This window comes from Oncorhynchus mykiss, chromosome 23 (assembly GCF_013265735.2).
Source record: "Oncorhynchus mykiss isolate Arlee chromosome 23, USDA_OmykA_1.1, whole genome shotgun sequence".
NCBI lineage: Eukaryota > Metazoa > Chordata > Actinopteri > Salmoniformes > Salmonidae > Oncorhynchus > Oncorhynchus mykiss.
In genome coordinates, this window is record NC_048587.1 from 28968944 (window position 1) to 28989388 (window position 20445).

Sequence of the window (20445 nt, forward strand, 5' to 3'; positions counted from 1 at the left end):
GACAAACAACAGATGTGTGTAATGGGTCTAAAGGTGAAATGTTGTATGTAAAGGAGTAACCCCCCAGTCATATAGCATTTGCTGTGAAGACTGTTCTTATTGTATAGAAACCAGGGGTTGGCCCCAAAGACAAGGTTTTTCTTATCAGCTGTCCATACCAGAGACATCTCCTCATAGTACACAAACACCAACTCATTCTATGGAATGCAGGCTGTAGGTTTTATTACCAAATCATCATAAATCAATTGCCAGCGCCAAGCCCCAGAGGCCCAAGTCCACACAGACACAGATGAGAGAGTACTGAGAAACGTTATTCGATGCATAAACAGAATTAAAACATAACCTTGTAATTTTCTACCATAGCTGTCAGATGTAAATTACAGAGTTAATAGTGTGTAGGGCAAGGGTATCCAACACTGATCTTGGAAAGCAACTCGGTATAGGTTTTCTTTCCTGCCCCGCAGTAACACACTTGATTCAGCTTATCATAGACCAGACTTAAAAAGCCACTGAACACGCTAATTGGCATGTATGTTTTTCCGTTGCTCATTAGAAAAAACTAGATTTCAGTCTTGGAGGTGTGTTTTCTGACCGATTCCTCGTTTGGTTAATAATATTTGTCCCCCATGAGACACTGTAGACACTGAAGCCTATTTAATTTCCTCAAAATCCCCAGAATGAATCTAAGATCAAAATAATTACAGATTTATTTCTTTTTTCGTTTTTGTCGAGGATGTTGTAGTTATACAAATTTACATCTAACTAAGGTGTTTGGTGCAGTATTTCTCAAGTTAAAAAATGTGCAACGTATTGTCATATGTTAACAAAGTCGGAGCTGCTGGTCAGATCTGTCTCTATGTCTATGCTATTGGATAGAGAGCAATCACCGCAGCTGTTCACCCCATGTTAGTGGACAAATGGACTTCATCAAATCAAAACCCAACCTAAATTTACCCGCTGTGATGAACGGATGTTCCAAACTCTGTTTAAGACGAGATTGACTTTATGACCAAAATTATCCTATTTATACTTTGTAGTTAATTTTGACACTAGAATAGTTGTTTCTGACTCGAATCGATGCCACAAAGGCTGTTTTCAAAGGGATTCATTGCTTTTTAAAGACAGTTGCTCTTTAAGACCATGATTCTTTGAATGTGTGTTAGTGATGGGCTGGAGCAAAATCCTGCACACATTATCTCTAGTACCAGTTAGTTTAAAACTTTGGTTTAGGCTTTAACTTAAAATATATTGCTGCAGGGTAAGTGCAGATAAGGAATAAAACAATATGGAAGAAAATAAATAGACTTCTTGATAAGAAGCAGTATGATTCTGATCCTTCCCTCCACTTCAAAGCCAGCAAAGGTATTTCCCCTCATGATGCATGGACACGTCTGAAGCACCTGATGAAAGCACATTTATAACACTGTATTAGCCATTGATCTAAAATTTGACTATTTCCCCCCTGCAATTATTTTTTTAGATTGTCAAAACATACCCAGTCCGTTTCTGCTTAGTCAACACTATTCTCAGTTGAATAACGTACCTTACATTACTTTGATTTTTTTTGACATAAGGATAGAGGAAACATGAGGAAGGGAATGAGAGACAAACCATGATTATGTAACATACCCCACTGTGCCTGTTTCCTCCAATTTGTGTATCCATTTGCTGGTGTAACTGCCTAGTTCTTCCCTCTGAAGGAAACAGGACAGAAAGCACATGATGTAATGTGACTGTCCTGGTCCTGTCCCTCATGTCAGTAAATCAACACAGGAAGGAGCAAAGGATGGATAGATCATTTATTTCCAAAGCTGCAATGATGAGGGACACACAGTATGGATGAATGGTCAGTGGTAGACGGGATATAAATAGCACTCCCATAGCAATTCTCCATAAATCTTCTGTATAATATACCTACAAAAAAAACAATTGAAATGTCTATCAAAGTCATTGCGATCTGATAATGGTTGCCGGAGCGGATGGCTGCCATTTTACAGGCTCCTAACAAACTGCTATTTTGTTTGTTTTCTTCGCATTGTTTGTAACTCGTTTTTTTACATAATGTTGCTGCTTTCGTCTCTTATGACTGAAAAGAGCTTCTGGACATCAGAACAGCGATTACTTAACTCAAACTGGATGAAAACAAAATGTATGAGTCCCATGCGAAGGATATACTGCTTTGTCAAGGCAAGGCCCAAATCCCTGTCATCAGCGTGAAGAAAAGACGGAGGAAAAGGGGGAGGAGGGCGGGGTGCCATGTAAGAATTTGCCGAGTAGGTAAACCACCACTTCCCTCCATATTATTGGCCAATGTGCAATCATTGGAAAACAAACTAGACGATCTACGATTAAGACTATCCTACCAACGGGACATTAAAAACTGTAATATCTTATGTTTCACCGAGACGTGGCTGAACGACGACACAGATAATATAGAGCAGCTACATCTGGTAAGACGAGGTAGAAAACCTCATGACAAACTGCAGACCACACTATCTACCAAGATGGTTCTCATCTATTTTATTCGTAGCTGTCTATTTACCACCACAAACCGATGCTGGCACTAAGACCGCACTCAACGAGCTGTATAAGGCCATAAGCAAGCTAGAAAATGCTCATCCAGAAGCGGCACTCCTAGTGGCCGAGGACTTTCATGTAGGCAAACCTAAATCCGTTTGACCTCATTTCTACCAGCATGTCACCTGTGCAACCAGAGGGGGAAAAAAACTCTAGACCACCTTTACTCCACACACAGAGATGCATTCAAAGCACTCCCTCACCATCAATTTGGAAAATCTGACCAAAATTCTATCCTCCTGATTCTTGCTTACAAACAAAAACTAAAGCAGGAAATACCAGTGACTCGCTCAATATGGAAGTAGTCAGATTACGCAGATGCTACGCCAAAGGACTGTTTGGCTAGCACAGACTGGACTATGTTCCGGGATTCATCCAATGGCATTGAGGAGTATACCACCTCAGTAACCAGCTTCCTCGATAAGTGCATCAACGACATCATCCCCACAGTGACCGCATGTACATTTCCCAACCAGAAGCCATGGCTTACAGGCAACATCTGCACTGAGCTATAGGCTATACCTGCCACTTTCAAGGAGTGGGACACTAATCCAGACACCTATAAGAAATCCAGCTATGCCCTCAGACATACCATGAAACAGGCAAAGCATCAATATAGGACTAAGATTGAATCCTACAAAACCATCTCTGATGCTCGTCGGATGTGGCAGGGCTTGAAAAATATTACGGACTACAAAGGGAAACCCAGCAGCGAGGTGCCCAGTGACTTGAGCCTACCAAATGATCTGAATGCCATTTAAGCTCAATTTGAAGCAAGCAACACTGAAGCACGCATGAAAGCACTAGCTGTTTCGGAAAACTGTGTGATCACGCTCTTAAACAGGTCAACATTCAAAAAGCCGCAGGGCCAGACTGATTACCAAGACGTGTATTCAACGCATGTGCGGACCAACTGTCAAGTTGTCACTGACATTTTCAACCTTTCCCTGATTGAGTCTGTAATACCTACATGTTTCAAACAGACCACCATAGTCCCTGTACCCAAGAAAGCAAAGGAAACTTGCCTAAATGATTAACACCCCCGCAGCACTCAAGTCGGTAGCTATGAATTATTTGAAAGGCTGGTCATGGCTCACATCAACACCATTGTGCCGCAAACCCTATACCCACTCCAATTCGCATACCACCCCAACAGATCCACAGCTGACACAATCTCAATCGCACTCCACACTGCCCTTTCCCACCTGGACAAAAGGAACACCTATGTGGGAATGCTATTCATTGACTACAGCTCAGCGGTCAACGCCATAGTGCCCACAAAGCTCATAACTTAGCTAAGAACCCTGGGACTAAACACCTCCCTCTGCAACTGGATCCTGGACTTCCTGATGGTCCACCCCCAGGTGGTAAGGGTAGGCAACAACACCTCTGCCACAATGATCCCCCACACTGGGGCCCTTCAGGTGCTTAATAACCTCTTGAACCTATAGGGGCGCTGTGTCATTATTGGATAAAAAGACGTGCCCGTTTTAAGAATGGCTTCTTGGAACGCACAACCTGTCAGTCCTTGTCACGGATGGGCTATTGCAGGTGACGACCACACCGGGATTCTACTTCTATCAGCTAAAAACAAGAAGTGGCTCCAGTGGGCACTCGATCACCAAGACTGGACAATTGAGGAGTGGGAAAAAAATTGCCTGGTCTGACGAATTCCGGTTCCTATTGCATCATGCTGATTGGAAGAGTCAGGATTTGGCATAAGCAGCACGAGTCCATGGCCCCGTCCTGTCTGGGGGCAACGGTACATACTGGTGGCAGTGGTGTAATGGTGTGGGGAATGTTTCCCTGGCACATGTTAGGTCTATTCATAGCAACGTCTCCACGACCCGAATAATTCAGACTGTTCTGGAGCAAAGGGGGGCCTGACCCAGTACTAGATGGGTGTACCTAATAAACTGGCCATTGAGTGTATGTCATTGCTTCTAAGGCTATATGCACCATGCCACTGCCTATTTAATTTATTCATTTAGAAAACAAGACATCTCATAATCCAGTGGCTTTATCACAGTCAACACATATATTTTAGTTTTAATCAGCTTTAAAAATGCAGATTTTTCTTTCAGCCTCACGGCAAAATGTGTACAATAGCATGATGAGTTATAAAACTGCACATGTTCCTATCTGCCCCATGGGAAAATGTATAGAATTGCAGGAAATGTGCTTTATTAAAAACAGTAAAATTTTCTCTCAGCCTCATGGCAAAACGTGTAGAATAACAAAACTGCAAATTGTTCTCTTTGCCCCTTGGCAAAATGTGTAAAATTGCAGGAAGTTAGCTGCTTCTCCCTCCCCCTCCAATTATTATTATTCTTAAACATTTTTTTTCGCTTTCTTTTTTCTGTATGAGAGAGTCTTGTTAATCACATATCTCTGTTTTTCTCTCTGTGAATTGGGGACATCCCAGATACCTCCGTCTCTCTGAGGTCCAGAAGAGACAGATAAAGAGCTGGCCACCATGCATGGGATGGGATTTACAAATCCCTCTCGATCTGGATAGTGTCTCCGTTCACTGCCTCTCAGATGGAAGATATAGGCTACAGGAGTCCTCATGTGTGTTAGGACACTGATAGATAATGTGTCAAAGAACAGTCACATGTAGCATAAAAGCATTGTGAATTTAAATTAAAAAAAATTTAGGATCTCAAAGGCCCTTGCCTCCTGGGAAATACTATTCCATCTTAACCACAATTCTTACAAGAATAGCTGTTGTTGCATGAGACATGATTGCACCAGCTAGGGGTGAAGCCAAACAACATACAGCAGGGTATCTACATCTCTCATACTGAATGTCACCGTGCCACACATCAACTAAAGGCTTCAAACTATAGAGCCATTGGTCAGCTCTGCCATGACCCTGAAATAGAGGCAAAGGCTTCCTTGCATACGTGCTAAGATTAATGTAGCCTATTACATCCATGTAAAATTGTACACTACCATTCATCCTCATTTGTCATTTATCTGCCCTCCCCCTTCTTGTCCCTTGCAGCATGTCATCTCTACAGTTCACATAATTTGCCCCCCACCCCATGCCCCTGCCTGTGCACTTAAATACAGGACATAATCTGTCATGCCCCCTTACACTGTAAATACCCCTTACTAAAGCTCTGAGATAATGTTGTCTGTCATTTGAGATCATGTGAAACACACTCCATGTCTATAATCAGTGTCTACTGTGTTCCCTATCCCAATTGTATTTATTTTACCTTTATTTAACTAGGCAAGTCAGTAAAGAACTAATTCTTATTCTTGCCTATCAAAAATAATAATATAGAACAAAACGCACATCACGACAATAGAGACGTCACAGCACTACATAAAGAGAGACTTAAGACGACAACATAGCAAGGCAGCAAGACGTGACAACCCAGCATGGTAGCAACAACAACATGGTAGTAACACAACATGGTAGCAGCAAAATATTGTTGGGCTCTGTGCCCTTCTTGCTCACAAACAGCAAGAAGGTAGAGACAACAATACATCACACAAAGCAGCCACAACTGTCAGTAAGAGTGTCCATGATTGAGTCCTTGAATGAAGAGATAAAACTGTCCAGTTAGAGTTTTTTTTTTGCAGCTGGTTCCAGTCGCTAGCTGCAGTGAACTGAAAAGAGGAGCGACCCAGGGATGTGTGTGCTTTGGGGACCTTTAACAGAATGTGACTGGCAGAACGGGTGTAGGATGAGGGCTGAAGTAGGTATCTCAAATAGGGGGGGAGTGAGGCCTTTTTCTTGCCGAAAAAGGTTATAACAAAGGTTAACATCAGTGTTCAAAACACCCCTTCTTAACCACGTCTCAGTAATAACCAACACATCTGGATTGGAGCTGTGAACCCACACTCTGCATTAGATGGCAATAAGATCATATTGTACAGGAATTTCATCAGGTAACATGAATACAAGCCGGTGAGAGGTGGTTAGAATTGGAAGGGAGGCCAAGAGTCTGTGTAACCAATAGAGAGTCAGAGTCCCGAGTGTGGGAACAAACAGTCTGTCCCACGGTTGGGTAAACAAGCAAATTCTTAGTCAACAAAACACGTAGGAGTCAAGAGGCAAATAGCATAAAACACAAGAAAAAAATATAATGACTTGGGGTTAGCCATTGTAAGTTCAGAGTCACTCGCCCCAACAGTGCGTGTGTGCTGGAGGTGTGGCGGGGGTACCTGTACCAGACAGGGGGATAAAGGCCAGGGCAGATGGTGAACAGATTGCCAGGTGGAATCCAAGCAGAAGTCAAAAAACAAATCAAAGTTTATTTGTCATGTGCGCCAAATACAACAGGTGTAGACCTTACAGTGAAATGCTAATTTACAGGCCCTATCCAACAGTGCAATTTTTAAGTACAAAATAGGTATTAGGTGAACAAGAGATGTGGAAATAAAAAAAAACTGTAAGAAGACAGTGAATAATAACAGAAGCGAGGCTATATACAGTAGCGAGGCTATAACAGTAGTGAAGCTATATACAGGCACCGGTTAGTCTGGCTAATTGAGGTAGTACGTACATGTAGGATAGGTTAAAGTGACTGTGCATATGTGATAAACAGAGAGTAGCAGTAGCGTAAAAGAGGGGTTGGCGGGTGGCGGGACAATGCAGACAGTCTGGGTAGCCAATGTGCGGTGGCACCGGTTAGTCGGGCTAATTGAGGTAGTATGTACATGAATGTATAGTTAAAGTGACTAATCATATACGGTAAACAGAGAGTAGCAGCAGTGTAAATAGGGGTTGGGGGTGACACAATGCAAATAGTCCAGGTAGCCATTTGATTACCTGTTAAGGAGACTTATGGCTTGGGGGTAAAAGCTGTTGAGAAGCCCTTTGGTCCTAGACTTGGCACTACGGTACTGCTTGCCATGTGGTAGTAGAGAGAACAGTCTATGACTGGGGTGGGTGTGGTCTTTGACAATTTTTTGGGCCTGGATGGCAGGCAGCTTAGCCCCAGTGATGTACTGGGTCGTACGCATTACCCTCTGTAGTGCCTTGCGGTTGGAGGCCGAGCAGTTGCCGTACCAGTTAGTGATGCAACCAGTCAGGATGCAACCACTCGATGTTGCAGCTGTAGAACCTTTTGAGGACACATGCCAAATCTGAGGACACATGCCAAATCTTTTTAGTTTCCTGATGGGGAATATTTGGGATGTTTGTATTTGGGATGTTTTGCAGCTTTTTCATTCAATGTTTTATTTTAAAATGATCTTATTTAACTATTTAATATATTCTACATGTGACAAGGCCACTCAGAGGGCCAGAGATAATAACAGGCCCCTGTGATAATCTGAAGTATCCAAAATGGCCAATAGATGTCATATAAAAATCTAAATTAAAAGTTTAAAGAATTCTGTTAGTTTACTTGCAATCTTAGAACTTTTCCAGTAATTTCCAAGCCTAGTCAGTAATGACACAAGGACACAGTCCGGCTGAGATGTCATTTCATATCTTTTTTGGTGTACACATTTACTTTATGGAAATTATGGAAATCCAAGTTGTAGCAGTAAAGACGTGTTTGTTTTGCCCTCTCGTGTACTTTTGTATTTTTTCGTATTTTTTGTATATATATTTCAATTTATTTTCAATCTCTTCTCGATTTTTTTTATTTATTCGATTATACCTTCCGGTAACCTGCTTCACCCAATGTAATATGGAATCGCTATTATTTTCAATTTTAGAACACATTCAAGAATCTCCAGAAGCTAACCAGCTAATTAGCTACAAGCTATTTAGTCATTGTTAGCGGCTTTTACCTTCTGCACAGATACCAGCCCTGTTTTTAGCCTGGACAATACTCGCCTGTCTACCAATATCGCTTGTCTACCAATATCGGACTGTCTCTCCATAACAACGGCGGATTCCTGCCGTAAATCCCTGGACCACTACTTCTGATCTTCACAGCTAGCTTGCAGCTAGCTAGCTTGCAGCTGGCTAGCTCGCAGCTAGCTAGTTAGCTCGCAGCTAGCTAGTTAGCTCGCAGCTAGCTAGTTAGCTCGCAGCTAGCTAGTTAGCTCGCAGCTAGCTAGTTAGCTCGCAGCTAGTTAGCTCGCAGCTAGCTAGCTCACAGCTAGTTTTCACTCACCGTGGCACCTAGTACCGAAGCTATTCCTTGAGGCCCACCTCCCGGCCTACTCAGCTGTTCACCCGAACCCCACTCATACAGGGCTAGAGCCCAAAACTCGACCGGATCCTTGCTGTAAACTCTGGACCTTGGCACTGGATCACCGCTGCTACCAATTGGATATAGTGGCTAACGCCACTGCCACGAAGCTAGCAGCAGTTAGCCGTGAGCCAGGCACATCTCTCGGCTAGCAAACTAAATTCCACAATACCTCTTTTGCCATTTGGCTTGGATTCTCTGTCGACACGGCGCCCCGCCGCACCACCACGACTGGTCTGCCGACGAATACTCCATCCGCTGTGCCTTCATCCGGCCTCTGTCGGAGCAGACGCTACTAACTTTAAGCTGTGTGTCGCTAGCATAGTGGGGCACCCCTGTTCCATCTACTGCTGCCCCCCGGACACTATGATCACTTGGCAACATAGCTGATGCCTAATGGACTGTCCATTAATCACGGTACTCCATTCTGTTTATTTTTTTATCTGTCGGCCGCAGCCGCGAACTCAGGCTATGTCCGCTGTCTTCAAACAGGATCTCAGCGATCACTGCCTCATTGCCTGTATCCACTACGGGTCCGCAGTCAAACGACCACCCCTAATCACTGTCAAACACTCCCCAAAACACTTCTACGTGCAGGCCTTTCTAATCGACCTGGCATGGGTATCCTGGAAAGATATTGACCTCATCCCGTCAGTTGAGGATGCCTGGTCATTCTTTAAAAGTAACTTCCTCACCATCTTAGATAAGCATGCTCCATTCAAAAAATGCAGAACTAAGAACAGATTTAGCCCCTGGTTCACTCCAGACCTGACTGCCCTCGACCAGCACAAAACATTCTGTGGCGGACTGCAATAGCATCGAATAGTCCTCACGATATGCAACTGTTCAGGGAAGTCAGGAACCAATACACGCAGTCAGTCAGGAAAGCAAAGGCCAGCTTTTTCAAGCAAAAATTTGCATCCTGTAGCTCTAACTCCAAAAAGTTCTGGGACACTGTAAAGTCCATGGAGAACAAGAGCTCCTCCTCCCAGCTGCCCACTGCACTGAGGCTAAGTAACACGATCACCACCGATAAATCCATGATAATCGAAACTTCAACAAGCATTTCTCAATGGCTGGCCATGCCTTCCTCCTGGCTACTCCAACCTCGGCCAACAGCTCCACCCCCCCCTGCAGCTACTCGCCCAAGCCTCCCCAGCTTCCCCTTTACACAAATCCAGATAGCAGATGTTCTGAAAGAGCTGCAAAACCTGGACCCGTACAAATCAGCTGGGCTTGACAATCTGGACCCTCTATTTCTGAAACTATCTGCCGCCATTGTCGCAACCCCTATTACCAGCCTGTTCAACCTCTCTTTCATATCGTCTGAGATCCCAAGGACTGGAAAGCTGTCGCGGTCATCCCCCTCTTCAAAGGGGGAGACACCCTGGACCCAAACTGTTACAGACGTATATCCATCCTGCCCTGCCTATCTCAGGTCTTCGAAAGCCAAGTCAACAAACAGATCACTAACCATCTCGAATTTCACCATACCTTCTCCGCTGTGCAATCTGGTTTCCGAGCCGGTCACGGGTGCACCTCAGCCACGCTAAAGGTACTAATCGGTATCATAACCGCCATCGATAAAAGACAGTACTGTGCAGCTGTCTTCATCGACCTGACGACATCATTCTGTATACTTCTGGCTCTTCCTTGGACACTGTGCTATCTAACCTCCAAACGAGCTTCAATGCCATACAACACTCCTTCCGTGGCCTCCAACTGCTCTTAAACGCTAGTAAAACCAAATGCATGCTTTTCGACCGTTCGCTGCCTGCACCTGCATGCCCGACTAGCATGGATGGCTCCGACCTAGAATATGTGGACATCTATAAGTACCTAGGTGTCTGGCTAGACTGTAAACTCTCCTTCCAGACTCATATCAAACATCTCCAATCCAAAATCAAATCTAGAATTGGCTTTCTATTTCCCTTTTCAAATCTAGAATCGGCTTTCTCACGCCACCAAACTTACCCTAGTAAAACTGACTATCCTACCGATCCTCAACTTCGGCGATGTCATCTATAAAATGGCTTCCAATACTCTACTCAGCAAACTGGATGCAGTTTATCACAGTGTCATTCGCTTTGTTACTAAAGCACCTTATACCACCCACCACTGCGACCTGTATACTCTAGTCGGCTGGCCCTCGCTACATATTCGTCGCCAGACCCACTGGCTCCAGGTCATCTACAAGTCCATGCTAGGTAAAGCTCCGCCTTTTCTCAGTTCACTAGTCACGATGGCAACACCCACTCGTAGTACGCGCTCCAGCAGGTGTATCTCACTGATCATCCCTAAAGCCAACACCTCATTTGGCCGCCTTTCCTTCCAGTTCTCTGCTGCCTGTGACTGGAACGAAATCGTTGAAGTTGGAGACTTTTCTCTCCCTCACCAAGTTTAAACATCTGCTATCTGAGCAGCTAACCGATCGCTGCAGCTGTACATAGTCCATCGGTAAATAGCCCACCCAATTGACCTACCTCATCCCCATACTGTTTTTATTTATTTACTTTTCTGCTCTTTTGCACACCAGTATCTCTACCTGCACATGACCATCTGATCATTTTTCACTCCAGTGATAATCTGCTAAATTGTAATTATTCGCCTCCTCATGCCTTTTGCACACAATGTATATAGACTCTTTTTTTAATGTAAAAAAAAATAAATTATACTTTGTTATTGAACTTGTTATTGTTTACTCCATGTGTAACTCTGTGTTGCTGTCTGTTCACACTGCTATGCTTTATCTTGGCCAGGTCACAGTTGTAAATGAGAACTTGTTCTCAACTAGCCTACCTGGTTAAATAAAGGTGAAATAAAATACAATTAAACTAACAAAGGTTCTACTTTTTAGTGCCGATTACACCTGCTGAGATCATAAGTGATAGGGAATCAGAATACGGAAGGAAATACTCTGTGGTCAGGTGTGAATCATATCCCTTTTTCATTAGCTGTCTTGTTAAACTGGCTCTTTTTATTTTGTATTGAAACTTACGATTGATTGCTTCAAAAGGACATAATGTGTTATGTTTGCTAAAATGTGTAATAGGAAATATATGGTAAGCATATGGCAAGGGCATGAAATATGAATGCAATCTTCTGTTGTATACAGCTCCCAAGATAGTTGTATAGAATACTTGATGTATTCATTTATTTAAATAATATTCTCCTTTTTGAATAACTTTTAAGTTTAACGTAAACACCATTGAGGCGTCCACCATGGTTGTCCTTGGTGTGCACAGCTCTAAAGGATACAGTAGGAACAAAGGAGTAGTTGATCATCCAAGGGAAAGAGGCTTACCATATAGGATATGTACAGTTCCATTTTTATAGAGCTGCTGATGTAAGGTTATTTCATTCTAGGAAACTCTGTCTAGCTGCCCTCCAATTAAAGGGACAATCAGCAGTAAAAACAATAGCAAAGCGTCCTCTCCACCCGTTTCGGTAAAACGCTAAGGGATGGGGTTGGAGAAATGTAACCACTCAAGTTGATAGACAGAATTATGGATGCAAGGACTCACCATTCATGATATAAAAATTATAGTTTTAGCCATGTTTTAAGGCGATAGTCTTTGTTTGTTTACATTTACTTTGTTAACAAACAAGGCAGTTGAACTAAGCCCATGAGACATTTATACGTTTTATTCTTCAAGAAACAATGGGTACATATCTTTAATTAAATTGTCCAAAAATGGATGTAGCAACTGCTTATTTCCCCTTTAAACAACTCTAGGCAGTCACATAGGGTGACAAATGAGAGAGAACTTTACCACAGTGAAATCTCTAATGATCAACAAAAAATAATTCCAACTCAATTATTCTATTATTTGTAATCCTCTTGATGGGCACACTAGTTTGCCTGTTAACCTGCCCATGCTGATGTAATACTCTGTACATTTCAGTTAAGTTTGACTTGACATAGCTCTATCATTGAAAGTCAAAGGACAAGAAGTGCTTCACCTGTGGCAAGGCATCTCTTGCTGGTGTGTTGGCACTGGAGCCAGAACCCTGCAGTCAAGCCCTGCTCTCGGCACTCTTTTCGTCAGGAAAACACTCTTCAACGGTCTTGGCTGATTATGTGTAATGGACTCCCATCCTGCTGTCTGATAATGTCCCCTCTTGCTGTTCTTAAATGTTGAGCTTGCTGCCACGGCAGGTTCCTCCCTGGTAGCAGAGACGCGTGACATCCCTAGACACTCTCCCCGTGTGGTTTCTGGACACAGTGATTAGTTTGCTAACAGGATTATCCTTCGCTCTCTTTCTTCCCCCTTTCTTCATCCCTCCTCTCCTTCTCTTTTATTTTGCAGTGCTGGCATTAGGCCACCCTCCACAGGTGCTTAAGGTGATGCAAGGGCCTGTAAGATTAGGGAATTCAACAGGGAATTCAACAGCACAGGAAACAAAGGCGTGAACACGAGTGTGAAATGAAGGCTTCAGTAGGGATATGCTGCTTTAGTCCCTCAACCACCGTGACCCAATCAGCATAGAAGATTCAGGTTCACAGTTTTGTACCAAACTAAGATTTGCCAACAAACAGGTAGTGATGTTTTTCCAATGTACAGTATTTTCATTAAACATTGGAATAACATCACTACATGTTTGTTGGCCCAGCTTAGTTTGGAAAGAAAGAGAGCTGTGAACCTAAACCTCCTATGCTGATTGGGTCAGGGTGGTTGATATGCCGACTAGTCAGTATCAAAACACAACCACTTCCTGTAGCTCTGGGCAATTTGGTGGGCCAGGTTCCCAACTCAGCTGATGCTAGAGAGACTCTCTATGACTGTAGCCCAGAGTCAATAGGAACCCTTGTGGGTATTCTGGCAAAGGTCATGGTCGTTAAGCCTCTGCGTTATTAGCTTTTACTAAGGTTTAATGTGAATTAGACTGCTGAAGTCGGACAAGTGGATCGGTGGTGGAGCGCAGAGTGCCCTAACTATCACAGAGCCGGAGAGACAGGCATCTGCGTGGCGTTGGTGCCGTGCACCGAGGTGGGCAGAGGCGGAGAGAAGGTCATAAAGTCTTCTCTTCACCATGTCCTTAGTAAGGAGGAGGAGGAGATGCACATATGACATTCTTATGTGCTAGCTGTTTTCATAGGGCTGAGACATTGGTGAGACATTGATACCATGCTCCTTTACGCCTTTAAAGTCACACAGGTCAGTTATCATGCTGATTTGTCATTATTTTGATGGAAAACACCAACCAACACATTTTCTATATAGACACTGTTTCCCCAAATTACACGAGGCATTTCACCCAAGCAGACAGTGAAACAAACATAAAATTACCCAGAGTTGTGTTATTGAGTAAAATATTTTTCCTATGTTGAAGATGTTGATGCTACCTGACGTGTTGTTTAGCATACAGGTAAATACCAACATAATGGAAACACTTGAGTAAATTATGGTTCTGGCAGCTCTGTTATGGTGTGGGATGCATTTTCCTGGAATGGTTTAGGTCCACTCAACCCACCTTTAGAGGGAAAGGTAAACGGCAATAAATACACAGCCATTATGAGTGATCACCTTCAATCTATTGTGATTAATGTATATCCTGATGGGAGTGGATGACAATGCCCCCATCCACAGAACATGGGTGGTCACTGAATGGTCTGATGAACATGAAAACGATGTAAACCAGATGCCATGTCCGTTTCAGTCACCAGATCGCAACCCAATCGAACACTTATGGGAGATTCTGGAATGGTGCCTGAGATGGCGTTTTTCCACCACCATCAAAAAAACACAAAATTATAGAATTCCTCGCGGAAGAATTGTGTCGCATCCTTCCAATGAGTTCCAGACACTTGTATAATCTATGCCAAGGGCATTCTAGCAGCTTGTGGTGGCCCAACACCCTATTAAGTCACTTTATGTTTGTGTTTCCAATATTGACAGTTACCCATGTCTCTGATAGTCAGAGAGCAGCCACTGGCTCTGCCTCAAGGGGCCGATTTGATCAGGACTCACAGTGGATCTGACAGCCGTGTATGAGAGGTCCTTTCGGGTTATACACTGCTCAAAAAAATAAAGGGAACACTAAAATAACACATCCTAGATTTGAATGAATGAAATATTCAACTATTTACGTAGTTGAATGTGCTGGCAACAAAATCACACAAACATTATCAATGGAAATCAAATTTATCAACCCATGGAGGTCTGGATTTGGAGTCACACTCAAAATTAAAGTGGAAAACCACACTACAGGCTGATCCAACTTTGATGTGATGTCCTTAAAACAAGTGAAAATGAGGCTCGGTAGTGTGTGTGGCCTCCACGTGCCTGTATGACCTCCCTACAACGCCTGGGCATGCTCCAGATGAGGTGGCGGATGGTCTCCTGAGGGATCTCCTCCCAGACCTGGACTAAAGCATCTGCCAACTCCTGGACAGTCTGTGGTGCAACGTGGCTGGAGGGAGACATGATGTCCCAGATGTGCTCAATTGGATTCAGGTCTGGGGAACGGGCGGGCCAGTCCATAGCATCAATGCCTTCCTCTTGCAGGAACTGCTGACACACTCCAGCCACATGAGGTCTAGCATTGTCTTGCATTAGGAGGAACCCAGGGCCAACTGCACTAGCATATGGTCTCACAAGGGGTCTGAGGATCTCATCTCGGTACCTAATGGCAGTCAGGCTACCTCTGGCGAGCACATGGAGGGCTGTGCGGCCCCCCAAAGAAATGCCACCCCACACCATGACTGACCCACCGCCAAACCAGTCATGCTGGAGGATGTTGCAGGCAGAAGAACATTCTCCACGACGTCTCCAGACTCTGTCACGTCTGTCACATGTGCTCAGTGTGAACCTGCTTTCATCTCTGAAGAGCACAGGGCGCCAGTGGCGAGTTTGCCAATCTTGGTGTTCTCTGGCAAATGCCAAATGTCGTGCACGGTGTTGGGCTGTAAGCACAACCCCCACCTGTGGACGTCGGGCCCTCATACCACGCTCATGGAGTCTGTTTCTGACCGTTTGAGCAGACACATGCACATTTGTGGCCTGCTGGAGGTCATTTTGCAGGGCTCTGGCAGTGCTCCTCCTGCTCCTCCTTGCACAAAGGCGGAGGCAGCGGTCCTGCTGCTGGGTTGTTGCTACGGCCTCCTCCACGTCTCCTGATGTATTGGCCTGTCTCCTGGTAGCGCCTCCATGCTCTGGACGCTACGCTGACAGACACAGCAAACCTTCTTGCCACAGCTCGCATTGATGTGCCATCCCGGATGAGCTGCACTACCTGAGCCACTTGTGTGGGTTGTAGACTCCGTCTCATGCTACCACAAGAGTGAAAGCACCGCCAGCATTCAAAAGTGACCAAAACATCAGCCAGGAAGCATAGGAACTGAGAAGTGGTCTGTGGTCACCACCTGCAGAACCACTCCTTTATTGGGGGTGTCTTACTATTTGCCTATAATTTCCACCTGTTGTCTATTCCATTTGCACAACAGCATGTTACATTTATTGTCAATCAGTGTTGCTTCCTAAGTGGACAGTTTGATTTCACAGAAGCGTGATTGACTTGGAGTTACATTGTGTTGTTTAAGTGTTCCCTTTATTTTTTTGAGCAGTGTAGATTCTCTCCCCTGCCTGCTTGTGGGTGTTAACTACAGCATGGTGGTGCCTGGTCAGCGTCTGTGTTCCCCAAGGGCCCCTAGCAAGCTGAATACATACCAACACAGTTAGGTTTCCTGATTCTTATGCAGAACTTCTCTTTTCTTTTGGCTTGAGGTTCTCTCTGCAGTGCATGGTTCTCGTTGCTTACAGTGCCAGCCCACAAGCTGACATCCTCGGGCACAAAAGTATTTGTCATTCATTGGAAAAACCCATGGTTTATGTATGCTATTGCAAGGTAAAAATTATTGTTAAAACTCTTGAGAGAGTTGGTGGCATTGTTGAAGAAGCAAGAAGTCATGCCATGCATTACAGTAGTAGCTCAGTCTTGCTGGTTTTTCCCAGATGTGTGGCTGGCTAATTTGAGGCATAAGCACTGAGGCAAACAGAGCGCTCAAATCCCTCCACAGTCCTGTGGGAGCAGAATGAGTCAGGCATAAGTCCACCCCCCCCCCCCCCCCCCCCCCCCCAACCCGAGCACTAACCCATTCTCCCCATAAAGGAGACAGTATATCCACTCCCACTCATGGCCGTAGAGGCTAACATTGTCACTTTAGATCAGTGCATCAACTTTCTCCACAGTGAAACAGCTCTAGGTTGTTTCAACCCCGAATGCCAACCATTCCTATCTCCTTCCACTCGTGCTGTCAGCATGTCTTAAACTTGTCAGTTTGGGTTCCAGGATGCAGTCTAGACAGGATTTCTTGACCCCAAACAACCCCACATAAGGAGTTAAACTGAGGGAATTGGCGTTTCCCAGGGCTCTGTGTGATGTCCGCTGTGCTTTGCCTGTCCACAGTGAGTTGAGTTGGTAACCAAGACAGGAAGAAGGACTGACAGCAGAGAACACAGCCTCATCTGACCTAATTAACAACACACTGGGGTAAGTCAAGTGCACATACAGTGCATTCGGAAAGTATTCAGACCCCTTGACTTTTTCCACATTTTGTTATGTATGCTACAGCCTTATTCTAAAATGGATGAAATGTAATTTTTTCCTAATTAATCCACACAATACCTCATAATGACAAAGTGAAAACAGGTTTTTAGAAATACCTTATTTACATGAGTATTCAGACTCTTTGCTACGACACTCGAAATTGAGCTCAGGTGCATTCTATTTCCATTGATAATTCTTGATGTTTCTACAACTTGATTGTCCACCTGTGGTAAATTCAATTCATTGGACATGACTTGGAAAGGCACACACCTGTCTATATAAGGTCCCACAGTTGACAGCGCACGTTGACAGTGCTTGTCAGAGCAAAAACCAAGCCATGAGGTCGAAGGAATTGTCCGTAGAGCTCCGAGACAGGATAGTGTCGAGGCACTAATCTGGGGGAAGGGTACCAAAAAACTTCCCAGAGAACACAGTGGTCTCCATCATTCTTAAATGGAAGAAGTTTGGAACCACCAAGACTCTTCTTGGAGCTGGCCGCCCGGCCAAACTGAGGAATCAGGGGAGAAGGGCTCTAGAGTTCCTCGTGGAGATGGGAGAACCTTCCAGAAGGGCAACCATCTCTGCAGCACTCCACCAATCAGGCCTTTAACAAAGTACTGAGTAAAGGGTCTGAATACTTATGTACATGTTAAATTAGTCTTTTTTTTTTATATATGTTTGCAAAAAAAAATTAACCTGTTTTTCTTTGTCATTAGAGGGTATTGTGTGTAGGTTGATTAGAATGTTTTCATCAATTTTAGATTAAGGCTGGACATTTTTGCAGAAAAATTCAAAGGGTCTGAATACTTTCCGAATGCACTGGACTTTGGTCAAGCTTTTTTTGAGGTGTTCAAATCCACGTAAAAGGGTGGATTATTTACATTAGCATTTTACATTTTTTAGTCATTTAGCAGACACTTATCCAGAGTGACTTACTTTAAGTCGTGAGTTAGTGTATCAAAGGGGAAATATGAATTGTTTCAAAAGTACAGCCTTTGTTAAAATGTTGCTCTGGGCGAGACCAAAACAGCCCAGAGGCAGGTTCTAGAAGTGGCACTGGTGTAACACATAAAACTGATTTTATTTTGATTTGTATTCCCTAACCAAGCTTATTATCTTTACTACCCGATAAGGTAACACTTTACAATGATGTTCAGTAATAAACCCTTTTTAAAGGCATTTATAAATAGTTCTCACCATAACTTGAAAATAGGAATTTGTTGTTACAAGAAAAAGTAGCATTTGCACTTGAAGATTTGTAAGTATGGTGTACCATTTATGAATATTGTATCTTATTAAAAGTTATGATTTTGATAGTTTTATGGACTTTCAAAATTAAAATGTAATGCAAATTAAATCCTTTACATTTTTCCTTGTCGTCTTCAGAATTAATAAATAATGTGTCTGCTCTACTCCACATGGGTTCGTCTTCCTGACTGATGGAAAATGTCCTTAACCATGAGGAAAAATAGAATTTAGACAATGCATTCATTTTGTACATGTGTGGCTGTCCATGAATGTGTTGACATGTTACTGATATGCACTTTACATGGAAGCCATTGATAAAAAAACTAAGATTACGAAAGGGGAAAAGGTGACTGCTGTTTATCTTTGCAGAGAACCTTAATCTGATAGCAGGGTATGTGATTAAAGTGTGTAATAATTAAAGGAGCCTGGGGAGCAAAAGACAGGCCGCTTTGATGTGAGGGGAGAGTCATAGAACTCAGAAACATCTGTACTCAACAAGGGACTCTCTTTCATGCTGCACTCTGCTTAGGTTAGTCTTTCAAGGATGCCACATCTGTTGCCCTCAGATATAAGATAAACAAGCAATTAATAAAATGGAATCACCCCCAAATTCACACACACACACACACACACACACACACACACACACACACACACACACACACACACACACACACACACACACACACACACACACACACACGGGATGGTAGTTGAGGTGGGTGGCCCACCTTTGTCATATCAGTTTGACCTCTATCCCAGGGGTCAGGGATTGTCACACCTTATCTGGTCTTGGTGACACCCTGATAAATCTTTGGGCGCTGCAGTCCTGTGACCTTTGCATTTCAGTGAGTATGATAATGGATTGTATGCTGGGAGTGTTGTCACAAAGGCCCACTTTTAAAACACCTGCATACAGCAGGCTATTTCTAATTCGTTATAGACACGAGACTTACTATCACTAGACACAGCCACACTGGTCAAACTGTATTCTCTGACAGGACCTGATAATGTCACAAGATACAAACGTCTCCATTTGGCTAGTCCTGCATAGGGCCTAGCTAAGCAACATACAGTGAAATGCTGCTATACAGCCTGTATGTTTTCATATACTGTATTGCAGTCACAATACACATTATTCATTTTAGTATGATCCTGTAACTTGGTTCTCCCCAGACCTGACTGCCCTTAACCAACACAAAAACATCCTATGGCGTTCTGCATTAGCATCGAACAGCCCCCGTGATATGCAGCTGTTCAGGGAAGCTAGAAACCATTATACACAGGCAGTTAGAAAAGCCAAGGCTAGCTTTTTCAAGCAGAAATTTGCTTCCTGCAACACTAACTCAAAAAAGTTCTGGGACACTGTAAAGTCCATGGAGAATAAGAACAGCTGCCCACTGCACTGCAGATAGGAAACACTGTCACCACTGATAAATCCACCATAATTGAGAATTTCAATAAGCATTTTTCTACGGCTGGCCATGCTTTCCACCTGGCTACTCCTACCCCGATCAACAGCACTGCACCCCCCACAGCAACTCGCCCAAGCCTTCCCCATTTCTCATTCTCCCAAATCCGTTCAGCTGATGTTCTGAAAGAGCTGCAAAATCTGGACCCCTACAAATCAGCCGGGCTAGACAATCTGGACCCTTTCTTTCTAAAATGATCTGCCGAAATTGTTGCCACCCTTATTACTAGCCTGTTCAACCTCTCTTTCGTGTTGTCTGAGATTCCCAAAGATTGGAAAGCAGCTGCGGTCATCGCCCTCTTCAAAGGGGGGGACACTCTTGACCCAAACTGCTACAGACCTATACCTATCCTACCATGCCTTTCTAAGGTCTTCGAAAGCCAAGTCAACAAGCAGATTACCGACCATTTCGAATCTCGCCATACCTTCTCTGCT

At 43.8% G+C, this 20445-nt stretch overlaps 1 long non-coding RNA gene across 1 annotated transcript; it reads right to left on the reverse strand.

Moving 5' to 3' along the window:
- Nucleotides 1-223: 223 nt before the first annotated feature.
- On the reverse strand, nt 224-12895 carry LOC110503060. The gene is made up of 3 exons (XR_002470431.2): nt 12705-12895; nt 1630-1694; nt 224-1400 (listed from the first exon to the last, which is right to left on the reverse strand). It is a non-coding gene; the product is annotated as an uncharacterized LOC110503060 (long non-coding RNA).
- Nucleotides 12896-20445: the final 7550 nt, after the last annotated feature.